The following is a 23930-nucleotide window of genomic DNA, read 5'->3' as shown; positions in this document are numbered from 1 at the left end:
ATATATATATATATATATATATATATATATATATATATATATATATATATATATATATATATTTTATTTTTTTTAATTTTTTTTTATTATTTATTTGTAGTTTTTTTTATGTGGATTTCTGCTTTACTATACGGACGTTTTGATACACAAACTATGTTCAGGGACCAATTAACTTAAAAAAAACCAAGGTTTCACTGTATATAGTCCATACAGTGTGACACACAGGAAACAATGAACCAGCATCTGCGTGCAGGCTATATAACCCTCACTAATTGGCACCTCCAGGCAGGTGAGTCTAATCACCGAGCCAGGACAGGTGGAAACAATCAGCACTCCAACAGGAAGAAGGACACAGGGAGAGGAAGGAGCAGTGAGATGGAAGCAAAGACTAAACACAAACAAAGCCAAATTGTCATGAGGGACACAAGATCTCTATGGACTTTGGGAGACTGAAGATGGTCGCCTGTGGCGAACGTCAAAGGTCAGCTTGTTTTATTATTAATATTCTTTCATTTGAATCTGCCAAAATACCTGGAATGATTATTCCACATAAAAGTATTCCTATGACTTTCATTCTAAGCATCTGGTAATGAATACACAAAGGGAACAAATGTTACCACGTTTTTGTCAGTGGGCATTAGTAGTCTCTGGTAATTTGATGAGTTTTTTGTATTTTTTTATTTTCTTGTTAAAACGTACATTAATTCCATACCCTGAATGATAAGTTTGCTATTACTGCTGATAGCTTACAACTAAGCACAGCGCCGCTCTCTGCTGAGCTCGCCATCATTTCCTTTTGTACTTAATTTGTATTTCTGTCCTTGGGGCACGATCGTCGCCGCCCCGCACGCCCGGCGTCTGTGATCAGTCTCGTCGTGGCGAGTGGCTCTCCGGCGAGGGACAGCCCGTCTTGGCGGCTGGAACCGAAATAGTGACAAGTTAATCAACCTTTTGGTGTTGTACTGCTGATGATGTTTCTTCAAGTCAAGGGCGCTTGCAGACCGTGGGGGGTTGGTATACGGGAAATAGTCAGTGGTGGACAGAAAGTGAGCTGGAGTTAGTCATAAATGGACTTAAATGTGCTTATGTTTGCTCAGGCGGCACTCGCTCTTCTAGTGTTCTTCATGCGCACACAAATCTGCTTTTGTTAAGTTCAAGTTAAAGTACCCATGATTGTCACACACACACACACACACTAGGTGTGGCAAAATTATTCTCTGCATTTGACCCATCACCCTTGATCACCTCCTGGGAGGTGAGGGGAGCAGTGAGCAGCAGTGGTGGCCGCGCCCGGGAATCATTTTTGGTGATTTAACCCCCAATTCCAACCCTTGATGCTGAGTGCCAAGCAGGGAGGTAATGGGTCCCATTTTTATAGTCTTTGGTATGACTCAGCCAGGGTTTGAACTTACGACCTACCTTGTGTTTGAATGTTGAGCATGCGGCCCTTTAAGCTTGACAATCTGCCCCGCCGGACATTCCCAAATATTTTTTTTTAGATCGTTAACCCTTGTGTGGTGTTCGGGTCTGTGGGACCCGTTTTCATTTTTTATTTTAAAAAAATGATACAATTAATTTTTCAAACTGAGGCTCACTGACTTTGGCTCATTTTCTGTGAAGAACATATACACTACCGTTCAAAAGTTTGGGGTCGCCCAAACAATATTGTGGAATAGCCTTCATTTCTAAGAACAAGAATAGACTGTCGAGTTTCAGATGAAAGTTCTCTTTTTCTGGCCATTTTGAGCGTTTAATTGACCCCACAAATGTGATGCTCCAGAAACTCAATCTGCTCAAAAGAAGGTCAGTTTTGTAGCTTCTGTAACAAGCTAAACTGTTTTCAGATGTGTGAACATGATTGCACAAGGGGTTTCTAATCATCAATTAGCCTTCTGAGCCAATGAGCAAACACATTGTACCATTAGAACACTGGAGTGATAGTTGCTGGAAATGGGGCCTCTATACACCTATGTAGAAATTGCACCAAAAACAGACATTTGCAGCTAGAATAGTCATTTACCACATTAGCAATGTATAGAGTGTATTTCTTTAAAGTTAAGACTAGTTTAAAGTTATCTTCATTGAAAAGTACAGTGCTTTTCCTTCAAAAATAAGGACATTTCAATGTGACCCCAAACTTTTGAACGGTAGTGTATCAGAATACATATTTAATGACCATACACCCCCCCCCCACACACACACACACACACACATTTATATTACATATAAGATGTTCAGGGCTAATAGAATTGTGGACATTGATGTTTGAGGTACACAGAACATCAGAGGGTCAAATGTGCGAGAAAATGAGAGCAGACAGTGTTGACAAACAATGTTGCAACCTTGTGTGGGAACCGCAGGTGCAGAAACACAAAAAAATAATCCCTGTGGGATGCAGAAACTGGTAGAGACATTTTCCATGCAACATTCATAATGTTGTTACTCAGCCAGCGTTTGTGGGTCTGACGGACCCGTTGCATTTTGTGGCTTTTAATGCCTCACAATCGAACACTTTTATGTTAAAATACTGAACGGATGTTTATTGGGATAAGGTAAACATTTGTTCAGTATTTTAACATAAAAGTGTAACGCTTGTGTAACGTTCATATTGTTGTTACTCAGCCAGCGTTTTTGGGTCTGATGGACCCGTTGCATTTTGTGGCTTTTAATGCCTCACAATCGAACACTTTTATGTTAAAATACTGAACGGATGTTTATTGGGATAAGGTAAACATTTGTTCAGTATTTTAACATAAAAGTGTAACGCTTGTGTAATGTTCATATTGTTGTTACTCAGCCAGCGTTTGTGGGTCTGATGGACCCGTTGCATTTTGTGGCTTTTAATGCCTCACAATCGAACACTTTTATGTTAAAATACTGAACGGATGTTTATTGGGATAAGGTAAACATTGGTTCAGTATTTTAACAAAAGTGTAACGCTTGTGTAACGTTCATATTGTTGTTACTCAGCCAGCGTTTGTGGGTCTGATGGACCCGTTGCATTTTGTGGCTTTTAATGCCTCACAATCGAACACTTTTATGTTAAAATACTGAACGGATGTTTATTGGGATAAGGTAAACATTTGTTCAGTATTTTAACATAAAAGTGTAACGCTTGTGTAACGTTCATATTGTTGTTACTCAGCCAGCGTTTGTGGGTCTGATGGACCCGTTGCATTTTGTGGCTTTTAATGCCTCACAATCGAACACTTTTATGTTAAAATACTGAACGGATGTTTATTGGGATAAGGTAAACATTTGTTCAGTATTTTAACATAAAAGTGTTTGATTGTGAGGCATTAAAAGCCACAAAATGCAACAGGTCCATCAGACCCACAAACGCTGGCTGAGTAACAACAATATGAACGTTACACAAGCGTTAAGATGGAAACTGTAGCTGCCATTATGATGTGCAGTGATGTTTTCAAATTAGCGTAAGTCTTGAACTATACAAAGTATTTAAATGGTTGGAATCTGTGCTTTTGCATGATATACTAGTTACTAGTGTTGTAACGATACCAATGTTTTGATACCGGTACTAAAATTATTTCGATACTTTTCGAAATAAAGGACTACAAAAAAATGGCATTATTGGCTTTGTTTTAACAACAAATCTTAGGGTACATTAAACATATGTTTCATATTGCATTTAAGTCCTTAAATAAAATAGTGAACATACAAGACAACTTGTCTTTTAGTAGTAAGTAAGCAAACAAAGGCTCCTAATTAGTCTGCTGACATATGCAGTAACATATTGTGTCATTTATCATTCTATTATTTTGTCGACATTATTAAGGACAAGCAGTAAAAATTGATTATTAATCTACTTGTTCATTTACTGTTAAAATCTGCTTACTTTCTGTTTTAACATGTTAAATCTACACTTATGTTAAAATGTAATAATCACGTATTCTTCTGTTGTTTGATACGTTAGTTTTGGATGATACCACATATTTGGGTATCAATCCAATACCAAATTGATACAGGATCATACATTGGTCATATTCAAAGTCCTCATGTGTACAGGGACATAGTTCCTGACATTATAAACATAATATACATAAAAAAAAAAACGAAAGAAGATGTGATGCCGAAAATTATTCATTAGTATCACGGTACTATACTAATACCGGTATACCGTACAACCCTACTAGTTACTATGATAATCTAAGTCACAGCAGCTCAGACGAGGCACCAAGCAGTGTGGGTGGGGAGCGTTTCCACAGAGTGTTTCTAGAGCGGCCAGTCTTAAGTGCGGGTGTCAGGGACAGATGAGGTAGGAGATCTTCACAACAAAGTTCTAAAGCTTAGTCATGTATCAGATGTATCAGATTGTAGGTGGGCTTTTCATATTATTGCTGTTTGTTGCATTTTTGTTGCGTTTGTAAAACATGTCGATCAAGAAGGGGTGTGACGTTTATATGTTGTCAATATTCAGTGTTTTATCGTTCATAGTTAATACTGCAAACCCCACAATATTTAGTTTATTTATTTATATTTATATATTTATATTATTTAGTTTATATTATATTATATTATATTTATATTATTTATATTATATATTATTATATATTATTATATTATATTATTATTATATATTATTATATATTATTTATATTATATTATTATATTATATTTATATTATTTATATTATATATATTATATAGTTTATATATTATTTATTTATATTTATATATTTATATTATTTAGTTATTTAGTTGCCAGCAACCCTCAAGTTGCTGGCACGGCCACTCTACCAACCGAGCCATACCGCTCTGGGTGTCTCATTCAGTAAAAAAAAACAAAAACATTCCATTGTGGTCTGGTGGTCTGTCATAAGGTTTAAGCATTCAATCAGACATTATTGTGAGGTTTTGCATTACAGTTCCTAAAAATAGATATACCGGTCCCCAGACACATACACCCCTCCCCCCCCAAGTCAAAATAATTGCCCAGGCCTGTAATAAACTGTCATGAACACATGGAGGAAATATGAAAAAACAATATCAGGCCCCATAAGGGCATTTCCACTCAATGGGTGTAATTTGCTGTGTGTAACCCTCTAAAGCAGCTGTGTCCAAAGTGCGGTCCGGGGGCCATTTGCAGCCCACACCTATTTTTTTTTAATGCCTCGTTGTCCATTTTAAGAATAATGTGGAAAAAAAAAAACACAAGTGGAGTAAAACAGCAAAAATGTAACAACGTTGCAATGTTGACTCTAATAACATAACGCTGCCATGCAGGCTGTTTTTTTGTTTGTTTTTTTACTTTAAAAGGGAATTGCACTTATTTGGCAATGTTGCCTTTTGTTGACAGTCATTATGAAAGACATGATGTAATATATATATATATATATATATATATATATATATATATATATATATATATATATATATATATATATATATATATATATATATATATATATATATATATTTAAATGCATTTATGGATGCATTTATTTATTTTTTTGCTTATTGCCAAACAACAAAGACATGGCCGCCGCCGAAAAATGAAGAAATAGCCAGCACCAAAGAAGTACAAATATCTGCCAAAAGACTAAGAATATAGTTGCCACCAACGAAGAAGAAATGTATGCCACATTAAAGTGAAAAAATAGCCATGACCGCCACCAAAAAATAATCCATCCAGCTGTATAATCACTCGCCATACAGCAATAGATATTTGTATATTACCTGACCGCTACTGTTGCTATCTCTTTGTTGATAATGTACTACTCTTTATTTTATGCTGCCCTTTTTTTGCTGCAGCTGTTACATATACTGTAATATTGTACATGGTAATTAGGATTTGTTATATATTGCATAAATATAATATAGTATATCTGTATATATTATATACTGTATATATAATATGTAAATATTACATATGTTCTATTTTATATTGCTACTATGGTACATTTTTAGTCCATACCTTTTTTTGTTTTCGCCCTCTTTTTGTGCCCTTGTGTGCATTATCCTTCCCAACCTTTGTAACTGAGCTACTGAGTGGAAACATTTCCCTTGTGGATCATTAAAGTTTGTCTAGGTCTAATAGTCGCCGAACCAGGAAAAAGAAATAGCCGCTAAAAACTGAAAGGGAATAGCAGCTAAAAAACGAAGAAATAGTCGCCAACAAAGAAGCAGCATGTCTCGTTACCATAACCTGGAGAGTAGAAGGATGTGGACATAAACCAAGAGGTTGGTCAACTTTGGCATTCAACTTAGACCCGGAGATGTCGAGGAAGACATGAAAAAACGCTTTGTAGAATTGTTTTTCTTTCTTTTAAACCTGCATGAAGATTACGAACATACAAACATCCCATCAGTCGGCATCCTTGTGAGAGCAGACATTGTACAGTAAGTGATTGTTCTATGTTGGTAGTTTGTATTTCTTGTTTAGCACTTGGCAATACTGCTACATGATGCTTAGTGTTTCACTAAAAATGGATCTGTTTAGCACTCAGCTTCTAAAACGTGTATCTCATCCTCCCTATATTCAGGCTCAAAAATACAAGGTTCTGGATGTCGAACAACAAAGACGACATGGCTGCCACCAAAAAAAATTGTCGCCCAACCAGTAAAAAGAAATAGCTGCTAAAAAGGAATCTTAAAAAATGACGACCAAGAAGCAGCAGGTCTCGTGACCATAACATCGGAACCATGTAAACGTTTATGATGACCCTTCGTATTTAAGAATCGGAATCGAGATTTGTTAAGAACCAGAATCAACACAGGGAACATAATGTATATCATGTCGTTGGAACCCGTATCGTTCAAATTCAAACAATGCCCAACCCTACTTAGGATGACTCATAGAAGTGACAGGTCTGAAAGTAACAAGTGAGTTTTTCCGCATAGAAATAGCAAATAGATGAAATATAGCCTCACGGCATCTATGCCAGCTGCATGTTAAAACGATGTCCTTTAGTGACTAAAACAAAATCAAATTCAAAAAATAATTTAGCTAACAGGAGTGTGCTGAGATAATTGGCTGACCTTCAGGCAAGTGTGTGTATATTTGGGGACGTGTAGCGAAGCCTATGATGAGGTTGCCAGGCTCATCTTCACTGTGCGCATCTTTTAGTACTCAACGAGCTTTGAGGCGATCACATGAAATAAATCCAGCAGCGACCTTGCTTTTGGACTTAAAAACAACTCTCTCTCACACACACACACACACACACACACACACACACACACACACACACTCCCCCTGATGTCAATAAATGAAGACAGCCTGGAAGCTCTTTTCATAATTTATATCAAGTTTATGAGACACTCTGCTGGTCTGTGGTAAACGACCAAAGGGTGTTTTTTTTTTTCTCTTTTGTTTAGCTTTTTGAAAGAAAATAAGTCGCCAGGTGACTGAACAATCATCTCCAAAACCCAACCTCCTCTCAGGCCACGTCTCACAAAAAACTAAACTTTTTTTTTATTGCTGGATGACTCCATTGTTTATGAAAGCTTCCAGGTCTATATTTATAGTTCATGAACAGATTCCAATCAACTTAACATACAGCTATATAATTGGGCTCTTTCAGATACGATACAGCACCGATACTGGAGCCTTGAGTATTGGCCAATACCAATATTGACGATACCAGCACAAATCATATACGATTATGTTGTGTGGAATGTTAGAACTATATTCAAACAAGTGGAAATGGTCAAACAGAACAATGGTAGGTATGAAAATCACTAAACTATTCATTATTAGCTGTCTGTCTTTAAGTTAAAGTAGGGTGGTAAGTAGGGATGATGTTCAAAACCGGTTCTCCCGGTTGTTCGATAAGAAAAGAACCGATTCCATGGACTCGAATCCCTTTTTGAGAACCGGTTCCCGTTATCGAGGCCACTATAGTAAAGAAAGAGTTGGTTCTTTATTCGAATCCCTGGGAACGAATCCCTTCCCACAGGAAATGCCCTGTTGGACGGCAATGTTCTGCCCATTTGATTGTAGACTCTTACTGACACCTTGTGGCGATATGAAAATACTACGCGTCATTAGTTTGGGCACTTCCGGGTTGGCAACGTTTGTTCTGTTCATGAGACAATTGAGAAGTAGACAAGTTGTGTTAGCTCTTAAAAGCCTTGGAAAAGATAAGTCTGTAAGTAAACTGTTTAACTTGTTTATGTAACTCAATATTAAGGTGGAAAGTGGTTACATTTGATAGTAAGATGTTTATTGAAAAACGATTTTTGTGCACTGTTTCAATGGATTTTTTGAGGACTTAAAATGGCTGCCAGTCGTGTATTTCCACCATCGAAATAGTTTCAACACTCAGAAGTATTTGTTTGATGATAGTACTGTATATTTGTGTGAAGCTAATATTTACAATCTTGTGTATTACATTTCAGTATGTTAATTGAATCACATAGCTTATACATTTGTCATTGTGTGTATTTCAGTTTTAAAAAAAAATAACAGTCCAGTGCAAGACAAAAGAAAGATAGGAAAAGACAAAGCAAGATCAACAACAATAAAGAGCCTGAATGGATTAATCTGCTTTGGAACTTTATTAGATGTCTTGGATTGTTTGGTAGCTGTCTGCCTGTGTGTGTATAGTTAGTATGTTCCAATAGCAGAAGAAGTGCACTTTTTGGAGAGCTGTATTATTTTCAGTTTTGTGCCCAAGGGACGGATTTTATTTAACACTATATTATTATTTATGCACCTATAGTGATCACAGAGACAGGTTGTTTTTGTGTTACTGTATATATTTGTTTTTCTGAAAAATCCCACTTAATATACTTTGGGTAACAACAGTCAATATTTATTTATTTTATTTTTTTAGGGGGGTAACAGTCAATATTTATTTATTCATTTAATGTAATTGTATTCTTATAAAATAAAAGTGAGCTTTTGTTAAACCAAATATTGTGTTTTTTTCCATATACAACAACCTATCTGGATTCGATAAGAGAATCGATGAGGAATCTGTTCGATAAGAGGATTTGATAATGAGCTCGAACTCGATAATTTCTTATCAAACATCATCCCTAGTGGTAAGTTAACTGTACGTTTTGTGTTTAAGTAATGTGTGACTATAATTATTTGATACTTGTTTAAAATATTATTTAATTTATGACACGTGTGTCCAGTTTGTGTGCTATTGTGTGCTTAGCTGTTGTGTAGCTGCTAGCTCATAGTAGCCTATAGCCTACCATGTGAACCTTTTTTTTAAATGACTTGACTATATTGGAAGAAAAACCAACCTTGTGTTTATTAGAGATTTAGATATTAAATGGCTGTCCAGCTTTGCACAAGTAAACAGGCTGTAGGACTGATTGTATGAAAAAAGTATCCAAAAACCGCCAATGATACTCCATTTACACATCATGACCTGAATGTTAACCAAGTTTTAGCAGTATTGTTACTACAAGCACTAACGGAGACAGATTATTTTTAGCCGCCCCGTGATCACGGAGAGTTAACTAGCTTATGCTGCTATATTGACATATTGAGCTGCTGCATCGCCTCTGAGTTGGTGAAAGTTAATTCTAGATTAAAAATCATGCCTCTCACCTATATAGTAGAAGGATGTGGACATAAACCGAGAAGTTGGTCAACTTAGACCCGGAGACGGCGAGAAAGACACGAAAAAACGCTGTTTTGCAGAATCATTTTTTTTTCTTTTAAACCTGCGTGAAGATTATAAGTATTCTTCTAAACCGGAAGATATAAACATTCTTTCAGTCGGCATCTTCGTGAGAGCAGACATTGTACAGTAAGTGATTGTTTTATTACGTTGGTAGTTTGTAAATCTTGTTTAGCACTTGGTAATACTGCTACTTGATACTTACTAAGCTGGATCTGTTTAGCACGCAGCTTCTAAAACTTGTAGATCTTCCTCCTTAAGTTCAGGCTCAAAAATATAAGGTTCTGGATCATCTTTTGTCCTAAAGTCGTCTTTGTTGTCTCTCACGAAGTCTGTCATGACTAGTAGTATTGTTGTTGAAGGCACAAGCAAACATTGTGATGCGTCTGTGAAATTAATACACTGTTGTATGCTAAACAAGTTACAAAATATGTAAATATTACATGTTACTATGAATGTGCTTTTTACTACATTAAATATATACTTACATTGCGTATATAAAACGTCGCTTTTCGAGGTTTTTTTGGGCAAGTTTTTTGGAGCGCTTTATTGGTAGAGTGAATCCAATTACCTGACTTTTGCTAGCATTCATTTACGATTTAGAATGCGTTAAAAAAAAAAGGAAAACATAAGTGTTCATATCTTACATAAGGATTGTGAATGTTAATTTAGTTGTGAGACAGGAAGACAAAACATTAGCACCTCTAGCATAGCAATGTGAGCTACATGCTAACATTACACCCACATTTTAACAGCAACATCATGCCGGGTGGCGTTGTGGTTGGAATGTCCGCCCTGAGGTCGGTAGGTCGTGAGTTCAAACCCCGGCCGAGTCATACCAAAGACCATAAACATGGGAACCATTACCTCCCTGCTTGGCACTCAAGGGTTGGAAGTGGGGGTTAAATCACCAAAATGATTCCCGGGCGCGGCCGCCGCTGCTGCTCACTGCTCACCTCACCTCCCAGGGGGTGAACAAGGGGATGGGTCAAGTGCAGAGGATAATTTCACCACACCTAGTGTGTGTGTGACAATCAGTGGTACTTTAACATTCAACTTCAACCAATTCACAATAAATAAAATTATCAAACTCACAACTATCATATCTGTCAATCAATCAATCAAAGTTGACTTATATAGCCCTAATTCACGAGTGTCTCAAAGGGCTGCACAAGATCCTACATCAGGGCATCTGTAGTGGTTACGGCTTTATTTTAAGATGTGTAGCAAAGCCTCTGGGAGGAGTTTTTTTTCCCTAATAAGCCGCAAACAAAATGTTCAAAGAGACAAAAACATACTTTTGCATGATTGAGGAGCATTTTATTCGACAGTCCAATGTTAAAGTAGCAGGAAGTAGCCCAAAAACCATAAACAAGTTAAGCCATGTAAAGCATGTTAGCATTAATATCAATGCTTGCCTCCCCACATTTACACAATGCTTCTTTGCAGTTGAGCTTGTATGTATATATATATATATATATATATATACAGTATATATAAATTATATGCTTTCCGCTGAATTAGTCATCCATTTTTGGATTATTCGCTCTCAGGACACTAATCGTCACTCCAGGCGTGCGTTTCTACATTTCCTCTGATGTACTTGCCACATATTCCTCCAGCCATGGCAGAACAAGCGACTCTTAGCCTTTCTTCATCCCACACAATGATGGTCACGTGTCCCGACGTCCCACCGGCACGTCTTTTGTCCAGCTCGGCGAAGCCGCCTTTCGCCGTTTGTCTTATTGCGTAAGTGCAGAGGTGGACGCCTGGCGCCCGGGCCCTCGCGTGCGCACGGACCTTTTGTTTGGAACGCCCCGAGAGGACATTCTTCTCGTGACAGGCGCCGTGTTCTGGTGGAAGCCCCCGCTGAGCGCCCCGCTGGCAGGTTAAGTGCTTTGCACATCACCACGGGGACCGCGGGGGCCCGGGCAGGCAAAGTTCATGTTCTCTCGCCTTCTCTTCGTAGCCTTTTACAGTTTCGTGCTGCTTTTTTTTGTTGTTGTTGACAGTTTGACACAGATCGGGTTGACAATAATTGAACGCCATTCATCCAATAATTTCCCTCACTTCTTAGAGCAGGTGTCACCAACCTTTTTGAAACCAAGAGCTACTTCTTGGGTACTGATTAATGCGAAGGGCTACCAGTTTGATACACACTTAAATAAATTGCCAAAAATAGCCAATTTGCTCAATTTACCTTTAACTCTGTTATTATTAATAATTAATGATATTTACACTTAATTGAACAGTTTAAAAGAGGAGAAAACACACAAAAAAATGACAATTACATTTTGAAACATAGTTTATCTTCAATTTCGACTCTTTAAAATTCAAAATTCAACCGAAAAAAAGAAGAGAAAAACTAGCTAATTCGAATCTTTTTGAAAAAATTAAAAAAATAATTTATGGAACATCATTAGTAATTTTTCCTGATTAAGATTAATTTTAGAATTTTGATGACATGTTTTAAATAGGTTAAAATCCAATCTGCACTTTGTTAGAATATATAACAAATTGGACCAAGCTATATTTCTAACAAAGAAAAATCATTATTTCTTCTAGATTTTCCAGAACAAAAATTTTAAAAGAAATTCAAAAGACTTTGAAATAAGATTTAAATTTGATTCTACAGATTTTCTAGATTTGCCAGAATAATTTTTTTGAATTTTAATCATAATAAAGTTGAAGAAATATTTCACAAATATTCTTCGTCGAAAAAACAGAAGCTAAAATGAAGAATTAAATTAAAACGTATTTATTATTCTTTACAATGAAAAAAATAAATTTACTTGAACATCGATTTAAATTGTCGGGAAAGAAGAGGAAGGAATTTAAAAGGTAAAAAGGTATATGTGTTTAAAAATCCTAAAATCATTTTTAAGGTTGTATTTTTTTTCTAAAATTGTCTTTCTGAAAGTTATAAGAAGCAAATAAAAAAAAATTATGAATTTATCTAAACAAGTGAAGACCAAGTCTTTAAAATATTTTCTTGGATTTTCAAATTCTATTTGAGTTTTGTCTCTCTTAGAATTAAAAATGTTGGGCAATGCGAGACCAGCCCTCTAGTAAATAAATACAATTTAAAAAATAGAGGCAGCTCACTGGTAAGTGCTGCTATTTGAGCTATTTTTAGAACAGGCCAGCGGGCTACTCATCTGGTCCTTACGGGCTACCTGGTGCCCGCGGGCACCGCGTTGGTGACCCCTGTCTTAGAGGCATCCTACATACTGTGTAGACCAGTGTACTGGGGCTATTTTGATATTATTCGCGATCACTGTCAAAACCGATACAATGTATATCCTTTTTATCAAAGAATACAAGTCAGCTTGTCAGCATTATTAGTAGGGCTGTGAATCTTTGGGTGTCCCACGATTCGATTCAATATCGATTCTTGGGGTCACGATTAGATTCAAAATCGATTTTTTTTTTTTTATTCAACGCGATTCTCAATTCAAAAACGATATTTTCCCGAATCAAAAGGATTCTCTATTCATTCAATACATAGATTTCAGCAGGATCTACCCCAGTCTGCTGACATGCAAGCAGAGTAGTAGATTTTTATAATTGTAAAGGACAATGTTTTATCAACTGATTGCAATAATGTAAATTTGTTTTAACTATTAAATGAACCAAAAATATGACTTGTTTTATCTTTGTGAAAATATTGGACACAGTGTGTTGTCAAGCTTATGAGATGCGATGCAAGTGTAAGCCACTGTGACACTATTGTTCTTTTTTTTTTTTTTTTTAAATGTCTAATGATAATGTCTGTGAGGGATTTTTAATCACTGCTATGTTGAAATTGTAACTAATATTGATACTGTTGTTAATATTCATTTTTGTTTCACTACTTTTGGTTTGTTCTGTGTCGTGTTTGTGTCTCCTCTCAATTGCTCTGTTTATTGCTGTTCTAAATGTGTTGCTGGGTCGGGTTTGGTTTTGGAATTGGATTGCATTGTTATGGTATTGCTGTGTATTGTTTTGTTGGATTGATTAATAAAAAAAAAAAAAAAAGATAATAATAATAATTTTTAAAATGAGAATCGATTCTGAATCGCACAACGTGAGAATCGCAATTCGAATCGATTTTTTCCCACACCCCTACTTATTAGCATGTGCATTTCAACTTCCCTCATGTACAAAACCCAAAACAGTGAAGTTGGCATGTTGTGTGAATCGTAAATAAAAACAGAATAAAATGATTTGCAAAATGTATATTCAATTGAATACTGTAAAGACAAGATATGTAATGTTCAAACTGAGAAACATATTTTTTTTTTATTGCAAATAATAATTAACTTAGAATTTAATGGCAGCAACACATTGCAAAAAAGTTGTCACAGGGGAATTTTTACCACTGTGTTACATGGCCTTTCCGTTTAACAACACTCAGTAAACGTTTGGGAACTGAGGAGACACATTTTTGAAGCTTTTCAGGTGGAATTCTTTCCCATTCTTGCTTGATGTACAGCTTAAGTTGTTCAACAGTCCGGGGGTCTCCGTTGTGGTATTTTAGGCTTCATAATGCACCACCCATTTTCAATGGGAGACAGGTCTGGACTACAGGCAGGCCAGTCTAGTACCCGCACTCTTTTACTATGAAGCCACGCTGTTGTAACACGTAGCTTGGCATTGTCTTGCTGAAATAAGCAGGGGCGTCCATGATAACGTTGCTTGGATGGCAACATGTGTTTCTCCAAAACCTGTATGTACCTTTCAGCATTAATGGTGCCTTCACAGATGTGTAAGTTACCCATGTCTTGGGCACTAATACACCCCCATACCATCACGGATGCTGGCTTTTCAACTTTCCACCAATACAAATCTGGATGGTTCTTTTCCTCTTTGTTCTGGAGGACACAATGTCCACAGTTTCCCAAAAACAATTTGGAGATGTGGACTAGTCAGACCACAGAACACTTTTACACTTTGCATCAGTTCATCTTAGATGAGCTCGGGCCCAGTGAAACCGGCAGTGTTTCTGGGTGTTGTTGATGAATGGCTTTCGCTTTGCATAGAGTTTTAACTTGCACTTACAGATGTTGCGACCAACTGTAGCTACTCACAGTGGTTTTCTGAAGTGTTCCTGAGCCCATGTGGTGATGTCCTTTACACGCTGATGTCGGTTTTTGATGCAGTACCGCCTGAGGGATCGAAGGTCACGGGCATTTGATGTTGGTTTTTAGGCTTGCTGATTACATGCAGTGATTTCTCCAGTTTCTCTGAAGCTTTTGATGATATTACAGACCGTAGATGGTGAAATCCCTAAATTACTTGCAATAGCTCGTTGAGAAATGTTGTTCTTAAACTGTTTGACAATTTGTTTACGTATTTGTTGACAAAGTGGTGACCCTCGCCCCATTCTTGTTTGTGAATGACTGAGCATTTCATGGATGTTGCTTTTATACCCGTTCATGGCACCCACCTGTTCCCAATTAGCCTGTTCACCTGTGGGATGTTCCAAATAACTGTTTGATGAGCATTCCTCAACTTTTTCAGTCTTTTTTTGCCACTTGTGCCAGCTTTTTTGAAACATGTTGCAGGCATCAAATCAAATTCCAAATGAGCTAATATTTGCAAAAAATAACAAAGTTTTCCAGTTCCAACGTTAGTTATCTTGTCTTTGCACTCAATTCAATTGAATATAGGTTGAAAAGGATCTGCAAATCATTGTATTCTGTTTTTATTTACCATTTACACAACGTGCCAACTTCACTGGTTTTGGGTTTTGTATATTTACTATGCACTGAAAATGAGTCAACACTAGGGATGGGGTACCTTTTCACAGTGAACCGATACAACACCTGGGAATCGATGCAGGCACGCAATGGTACCAATTTTCAATACTTGCTTATGTTCAGTGTTAATAAATGTCAATTGTTTATTAATTAAATCTACTTGGTTAACATTAAAAACTGAGCACTGTGTTGACCAATGGTTATGTTGATTTGTTGCAGTTCTATGTCTCATTGGCAAGTTTTAGCTTGCCGTTACGATTCCAAGACATTAGAAGGCAGTAGTGTATAGATTATAGTGTTGCCTCGCCAGGAAGTAGTCTTTGCCATTAAGCTAAATGTGCTAGTCTGGTCTTGTTTAGCCTACAAAGTGTTTAATACACAGCAGCTGTTCCGTTGTAGTTTCCATTACCAAATTTGGTGGCGTTGAAATCACCATGTAAAATTGTAAATGCTAACCAGCAGCATGCATCCAATGTAAATGAGCATCGAGCTATCACATTCTGGAAAGTCACTTGCATTCAAGCGTTGTCTGCAAGGCATACTTAATTTGTTGGCATAAACAAATGTAAAATTACCTAAAGCAGATTGGCTGAGCCCTCGGAGTGTTCCTTAAAGGCCTACTGAAACCCACTACTACCGACCACGCAGTCTGATAGTTTATATATCAATGATGAAATCTTAACATTGCAACACATGCCAATACGGCCGGGTTAACTTATGAAGTGCAATTTTAAATTTCCCGCTAAACTTCCGGTTGAAAACCTCTAGGCCGTATAGGCAAATGCTAAGGGCGCCGTCCATCAGGGGGGGCCACGCTAGTGCCACAAATGTTGGAAGAAAAAAAAAAAAAAAAAAAAGTTGGTACTATTATTTCTAAATACAAAAAATAATCCCACGCTAATTAAAATGCAAAGTAAAGCCTAATTAATAGAAATATTATTTGTTACAACATTAACACCCCCCCCCCCCCTCCCCCGCACACTGTGCCCCCTCCCTTCCCGTATCATGACTCTTTTTGGACGTCACCACATAAAAAAGTCAACACAAGATGTCAAAACGTCCAAAAGTGTCAGGTGCCCAGGAAAGAGAAAAGAAGAGGAGGAGAAACGAGAAAAAGACAGAGGTAGCAGGTAGGTAACGTTAGCCTACATGAAATTATTTGTCTGTTACAGAATGTGATAGTAACCTGGCTTCTTAGCATTAAGCTAATGTTACATGATTCGGCAATTGTTAATCAATAAATAGCTAGTTCTGTTTTAACGTCGGGTTAATATTGTGGAGGGGGCTAAATTGTTATGGAAAATAATAATGTAACGTTAGGTAATTACAGTACTCCCACCTTACATTCCTCAGGGACATTAGTATTAGATCTTTTAAGCAGGTTTTTTTTGTTTACATTGTTATTGCCTTCTGGTTAGCTAATGTTTGCCCTGCAGGTAATAGTCACTTTTCCACTCCTTTATATATTAGGTATAGTTGTAAGCCTAGTTGTTAAAGTGCACATCATTAATGTTAATTAAGCAATATCACATGAGAGGGAATGCTGTTTTTTAATTTGAGCACTGCTGTGATTCGGTTAAAGATAATAATAACATAACATTCTCATATAATATGTTAATTTGCTTTCTTTAAGTAAAAAAAAAGGTCAAAGACAAAGCTATTCAGTTTCTTGTGAGTATATACACTTCACTGCTGATGTGGGGGGGGGCGCCACCTAAAATCTTGCCTAGGGCGCCAGATTGGTTAGGGCCAGGCCTGTATGCGCGTGACGTCAATGGTTGAAACGGAAGTATTCGAACACATTGTATCTCAATACAAACAGCTCTGTTTTCATCGCAAAATTCCACAGTATTCCAGACATCTGTGTTGGTGAATCTTTTGCAATTTGTTTAATGAACAATGGAGACTGTAAAGAAGAAAGCTGTAGGTGGGATCGGTGTATTAGCGGCTGGCTGCAGCAACACAACCAGAAGGACTTTGAGGATAGCAGACGCGCTATCCGACGCTAGCCGCCGACCGCATCGATGATCGGGTGAAGTCCTTCGTCGCGCCGTCGATCGCTGGAACGCAGGTGAGCACGGGTGTTGATGAGCAGATGAGGGCTGGCGTAGATGGAGAGATAATGTTTTTATCATAGCTCTGACGAGGTCCCGTAGCTAAGTTAGCTTCAATGGCGTCGTTAGCAACAGCATTGCTAGGCTTCGACAGGCGGCACAGCATTAACCGTGTAGTTACAGGTCCAGTGTTTGGTTCGGTGTCTCCTGATAGTAGTATTGTTGATCTGCTGTCTATCCTTCCAGTCAGGGGCTTATTTCTTTTGTTTCTATCTGCCTTTAAGCACGATGCTATCACGTTAGCTCCGTAACTAAAGTGCTTCACCGATGTATCGTCGTGGAGATAAAAGTCACTGTGAATGTCCATTTCGTGTTCTCGACTCTCATTTTCAAGAGGATATAGTATCCGAGGTGGTTTAAAACATAAATCCGTGATCCACAATAGAAAAAGGAGAAAGTGTGGAATCCAATGAGCCAGCTTGTACCTAAGTTACGGTCCGAGCAAAAAAAGATACGTCCTGCACTGCACTCTAGTCCTTCACTCTCACGTCCCTCATCCACAAATCTTTCATCCTCGCTCAAATTTATGGGGTAATCGTCGCTTTCTCGGTCCGAATCACTCCCGCTGCTGGTGTAAACAATGGGGAAATGTGAGGAGCCCTTCAACCTGTGACGTCACGCTACTTCCGGTACAGGCAAGGCTTTTTTTATCAGCGACCAAAAGTTGCGAACTTTATCGTCGATGTTCTCTACTAAATCCTTTCAGCAAAAATATGGCAATATCGCGAAATGATCAAGTATGACACATAGAATGGATCTGCTATCCCCGTTTTTAAAAAAAAAAGTAATTTCAGTAGGCCTTTAAGTGCTTGTTACCCTGCCAGGGAATATGGTACCTTTTTTTTAATTTTTTTTTATCTCTTTGATACCCAACAGAATTTGGTCAGTACCAAAATTGGTACCCGTCCCTGTTCAAAACACCGTCATTATTCTGTAACATCTGGTCACACAATGTCTTACTTATTGTAAGTGCTGGTGACTTTTAGGGAAAAATGTCACTTCCAAAATGTACAATGTGTAGTCTTGTACCTTTTTAAAGATATACACTATAACAGGGCAATTGGGGTTTACAAAATACATACTCCTGAGATCGCGTTACATACAGAAATCTTTTTTTTAATTTTTTTTAGCCCTTTTTCTTTTAGCTTTGAACATCACTAAGTCCATAATTTATTTTCAGTGAGTTATCTTTTTCTAAAATTATTTTCTTTTTGGAGACTTTCATAAAGATTTACTTTGCAAGTTTGTAAACACAACATCATTTGGTGAAAAAAATAACGCAATGAAACGGGTGTAAATTCAGGGTCCATGATCGCGTTATATAGAACGTTGCCTTTTATCGAACTTAGAGTGCATAATAAAATGGCTGGTAGTGTACTTCCACTCATAAGGTTGTCTTATCCTCATTCATGTGAGAATCCTGCGTGTGACTGAATCGTTAAGGCAGTGTTTTTCAACCTTTTTTGAGCGCATTTTTTGCGTTGAAAAACACGCAAAAATCACCAGCAGAAGTCATTAAATAAACGAAACTCAGTTGACAGTAAAAAGTTGTTGTCACAATTGTTGGATAGGACTTTAAACCGTAACCAACCATGCATCAATGTAGCTCTTGTCTCAAAGTATGTGTACTGTCACGACCTGTCACATCACGCCGTGACTTTTCCTGTGTCAGGTTTTACTTCTTGTCTTGCGCTCCTATTTTGGTAGCTTTTTCTCTTTTTTTTGGTGTTTTCCTGTAGCAGTTGCATGTCTTCCTTTTGAGCGATATCTCCCGCATCTACTTTGTTTTAGCAATCAAGAATATTTCAGTTGTTTTCATCCTTCTTTGTGGGGACATTGCTGATTGTCATGTCATGTGCGGATGTATATTGTGGACGCCGTCTTTTGCTCCACAGTAAGTCTTTGCTGTCGTCCAGCATTTTTTTTTTTTTTACTTTGTAGCCAGTTCAGTTTTAGTTTCGTTCTGCATAGCCTTCCCTAAGCTTCAATGCCTTTTCTTAGGGGCACTCACCTTTTTGTTTATTTTTGGTTCAAGCATTAGACACCTTTTGACCTGCACGCTGCTTCCCGCTGTTTCCGACATCTACAAAGCAATTAGCTACCGGCTGCCACCTACTGATATGGAAGAGTATTACACGGTTACTCTGCCGAGCTCTAGACAGCACCGGCACTCAACAACAACACATAATTTGCAGATTATAATTACTGTTTTGCAAAAAATATTTGTAACCCAAATAGGTGAAATTAGATAATCTCCCACGGCACACCAGACTGTATCTCACGGCACAAACCTGCGTGGTTGTCGTTAAGGAGTCGGACTATCCAGAATAGGTGCAATGTGCTTAAACAACCACCAGGTAGCATTTGTGAGCAGATAATACCACATCATCTCTTTCTGGCTTATCCGTACTTATAAGGTCAGTAGTGTGTTCTTCACTCACATTTTGAGTGAGGGATGAGGTAAAAATCGACCTGGGGCCATTGTACTTTTCTTAGACTGGGATTGACAAGTGATCAGTCCAGGGTGTGTCCAAGGTAAAGACAGATAAATATTGCTGTGCAGAAATAGGTGTAAAATTTCCATAAATAAGTTCCTGATGGAAAAATGAAGTTCGCCATTACACTTTCATCAAAATAAGAGTCTCCGTCTATGCGGATGCTCCTCGTTATCGACCCTCCCCCATTTCACAGCGCAGCATATTGAGGGATCTGCGAAGGGATTTTCATTTACCTGGAACTCCGAACTTTTCTTGGTCCTGAATTCATGTTGGCCATGATTGCATCCCCGCTGACCTTATTATAAAGAGTGAGCGTCCTCGCCAGAGACTGAGGCGGGCGGAGAAAAGAAATGGGTCGTCTCTGCAGGTTCTCCGTCAGGCACTGACCGGCGCAGTCATGTGACTAATGCTGTAAATGTGGCGGCCCGCGAACAGTCCGAAAGAGCCCGAGCGGCCGCCTTTATGGCGCCGTGTTCTCCACGCCGCTGTCTGGCTGATTCATCGAGAGAAGCAATTTAGCCTTTGTCTCACTCGCTTTTTCATCTTCACTCCACAAAGCCACAGAAGCGAAATGATGGCGTGACAAAGTGGCGGCTTTGAAATATAAAGAGAGATCAAGGCTGATGTATACGTGTCACTCAGCGCACTCCTATTCACTGTCATCAAGTCCTGTGACACACCTCACACCGTGTTTGCTGACAAATTGGCGCTGCGCTGTCGTTGGCGTTGGGTGATTGGCACGTCCATCATGTTCCCATTAAAGGTCCCTGATTCATTTATTTATTTATTTATTTATTTATTTATTTATTTTTTTTTATTTATTTTTTTTTTAATAATGTCCTGCCCAGCTTCTCGGGCAAATCATATAGCAGATGTAGATGCCCATATCGGCTGTTCAGATTTACTTTACAAAAGAGAAGTGTAGGATACTTCTCTTGTTGCCTTACTTGTATTTTGACTTTATTAAATGTATTTATATTATCATTTGGTGCAGCCGGGCCGGAGCAGGAGGGGATAGAAAGAGAGAAAAAGGAAGACAGAGGGGGGAATTGTGGGGACAAGAGGGGGATTAGACAGAGAGACAAAAACAACAACAGCAAACACAACAACAACAACAACAGAGCAACATCAGCAAATACGATATGTACAAATATGATGGTAAAAGTAATAGCAAATAAGCAGTTAGCAAAAATAAAAATAAAAATACAGAAATGACAATGAGCATTATTACACTAAAAATGGAGCAATATGAATACCAATAGAAATAGTGCTATTGATAATAAACAATACCAATACTTTACCTTTATTATCAACAATACAATTGTTCAAATGCAACAATACATATATGTAATGATAACTTGAGATACGAAAGAATGCAGAAAAATGGAGGGGAAGAAAGAGAAGCAACCTACATTAACCTTGTAGATTGTTATAGTAACAATAGGTTAAGCTTTGTCAGTGTGCCATGTGTTATACCCAGTTTACTCTAGGGCAACAATGTTAATATGTTTGATGAAACGTGATTATGTGCATGAGTGTATGTGTGCATATGTACTTGTATATGTACAGTATGTGTATGTGTGTGCTTGTACAGCGAATGTATATGTACAGTATGTGTATACAGTATGTGTGTTTGAACAGTGAATGTATATGTACAGTATGTGTAAATGTGTGTTTGTACAGTGAATGTATATGTACATTATATGTATGTGTGTGTTTGTACAGTGAATGTATATGTGTAGTATGTGTATACAGTATGTGTGTTTGTAAAGTGAGTGTATATGTACAGTATGTGTATATGTATGTTTTGACAGTGAATGTATATGTACAGTATGTGTATACAGTATGTTTGTATAATGAATGTGCGTGTGGATGTACGAACTTTGAGTGTGTAAATATGTACTGTATTTATTTGTATATGTATGTGGGAGCATAGGTATCTATGTATGTGTGTGAGTATATGTGAATTTGCATGTACAATACATTTGACTCCCAGTGTGTGCGGGAGCCAGAGTACGGCCCCAGCCTCCCCGAGAGCCCATCCCACAAACAGTAGGTGTGGCGCCCAGGGAACCAGGGGCCACCGCCCCCACGCAGCCAAGCCGGACAGCGACAGGAACCCCAGAGCCTGGCCCACCGCGCCGCCCACAAGGGCCAGCAGCAGGCCGCAGACAGACGCACCCGGCAGAGGACAAGGCACGAGAAAAGCAGGGGGCAGCCAGACCCCAAGCCAGCGAGAGACCACACCCCACACGGACAGAAAGGCGGGACGCCCCGCCCGAGGGGCCCGGAGACCCCCCGCAACCGGACGGGAAGACCGCCCCCGCCCCACCGGCAACAGGGCCCCCACCCCGGAGAGCGCGGCGAGGCCAGCCCACGGCCACCCACCCAAGCCGGCCGCCACAGGACCACCCAGCACGGGGCCACAGGAACCACCCACCCCACGCGCAGGGACCCCAACGATGGAGATGGAACAACCAGCAACCGCCCCGCCGAGTCCCCCCCCCCCCCCCTGAGGTAGGGGAATAAATAAATAAAATAAATAAATACATAATAATAATAATAATAATATTAATACAATATATTTTAAAAAATAAGAATAAATAAATAATTAAATCTATTTATTAAAAAATAAAAATAAATTAAAAGAAGATCACAGACATGCTGACACACAAGGTCGCTACCCCAACAACTGGCCGACTCGCAGCACCTCGGAATACTCTGTAGCACCAAGCTACCACAGTAGACGCAGGGACCAGACCCAGCAGGCCGCAACCAAGACAGGCACCCGGAAGGGATGGACGGTGGGACCCAGGAGCTCCAGACACGCAGTCTGGATGCAGTAGCCTGAGGCGCCGACCACCACCCGACAGGCAGGCCCAGAACGTACCCCCAGAAATATGCATACATATATATATATATACATACACGTAAACATACACATGTACACATACACACACATACACATACACATATATACATACATACATACATACATACATACACACACACACACACACACACACACACACACACACACACACACACACACACACACACACATACATATACACAGTTTGTCAGCCCCGACAACCACCACGCGCGCGCGCTGCCACCAGTCACAACATCAGCCACCCCCCTGCACCAGACCCAGCAGCCACGGGCGCCCACACCACAAACAAACGGCAGCAGAAACAGCAGCCACAACACCCCCAGACAGCCAGCACCACCCAATCAAATCAAAGCGATCAAAAAAAACCGTGGCCGGCAACCACACGCCAACAGGATCAGAGACCAGCCAGCGCCAGCCCGCCAGCAAGCCCAAACGCCAACACGCAAACAAGAGACACCAACACCCACCCCCACCAAAAGACCCCACCACCCCACCCAATATTAATTTTTTTCAATGATTTAGTATCACAATAGTCTATTGCACAGGTGTCAAACTCAAGGCCCAGGGGCCTAAATCTGGCCCGCCACAACATTTAACAGTTGCCTGCCACATCACTTTAATTTGGCCCGTCCCCTAATTTCATCATGGCACAGCGCATAATTCTCATGGATGGATCTTATACAATGAAATGTCATTTTCAGCACAAACCCGTTCAAGAGTAGACACACATTGTACAGGAACGGTGATGGGTCGCCACTTATCGCGCAACAGTAAAAGGTGGTAAAAAGGTAGACGCTAGGGGAGGATGACTTGTGGATCTCAAACTGGGCTCCTATGAAGGGGCTTCAGTCTGGAGTGCGAAAAAAAAAACTCCATAGCGAAGCACATATACATGTTGCGACATACAACTCCAGACTTGCAACGAGGGCAGTCCCCTGATTAGGTACACTGGTCCGCAGTCACTTGATTAGGTACGCTGGTCCGCAGTCACTTGTTTGGGTACGCTGGTCCGCAGTCACTTGATTGGGTACGCCGGTCCCTGCAGTCACTTGATTGGGTACACTGGTCCCTGCAGTCACTTGA

The 23930-nt window shown here is 39.0% G+C and overlaps 1 long non-coding RNA gene across 3 annotated transcripts in view; it reads left to right on the top strand.

Annotated features, from left to right (window-relative positions):
• Nucleotides 1-302: 302 nt before the first annotated feature.
• The window catches only part of LOC133629856 (uncharacterized), a 643518-nt gene continuing 619890 nt past the window's right edge, over nt 303-23930 (top strand). For all 3 annotated transcript variants that reach the window (XR_009821132.1, XR_009821131.1, XR_009821130.1), the window contains exon 1: nt 303-481. This is a non-coding gene — a long non-coding RNA (uncharacterized LOC133629856). The remainder of the gene's footprint in view (nt 482-23930) is intronic.

This window comes from Entelurus aequoreus, linkage group LG15 (assembly GCF_033978785.1).
Source record: "Entelurus aequoreus isolate RoL-2023_Sb linkage group LG15, RoL_Eaeq_v1.1, whole genome shotgun sequence".
Taxonomy (NCBI): domain Eukaryota; kingdom Metazoa; phylum Chordata; class Actinopteri; order Syngnathiformes; family Syngnathidae; genus Entelurus; species Entelurus aequoreus.
The sequence above is the reverse complement of the archived record's forward strand: the minus strand, read 5'-3'. Positions and strand labels throughout refer to the sequence as shown.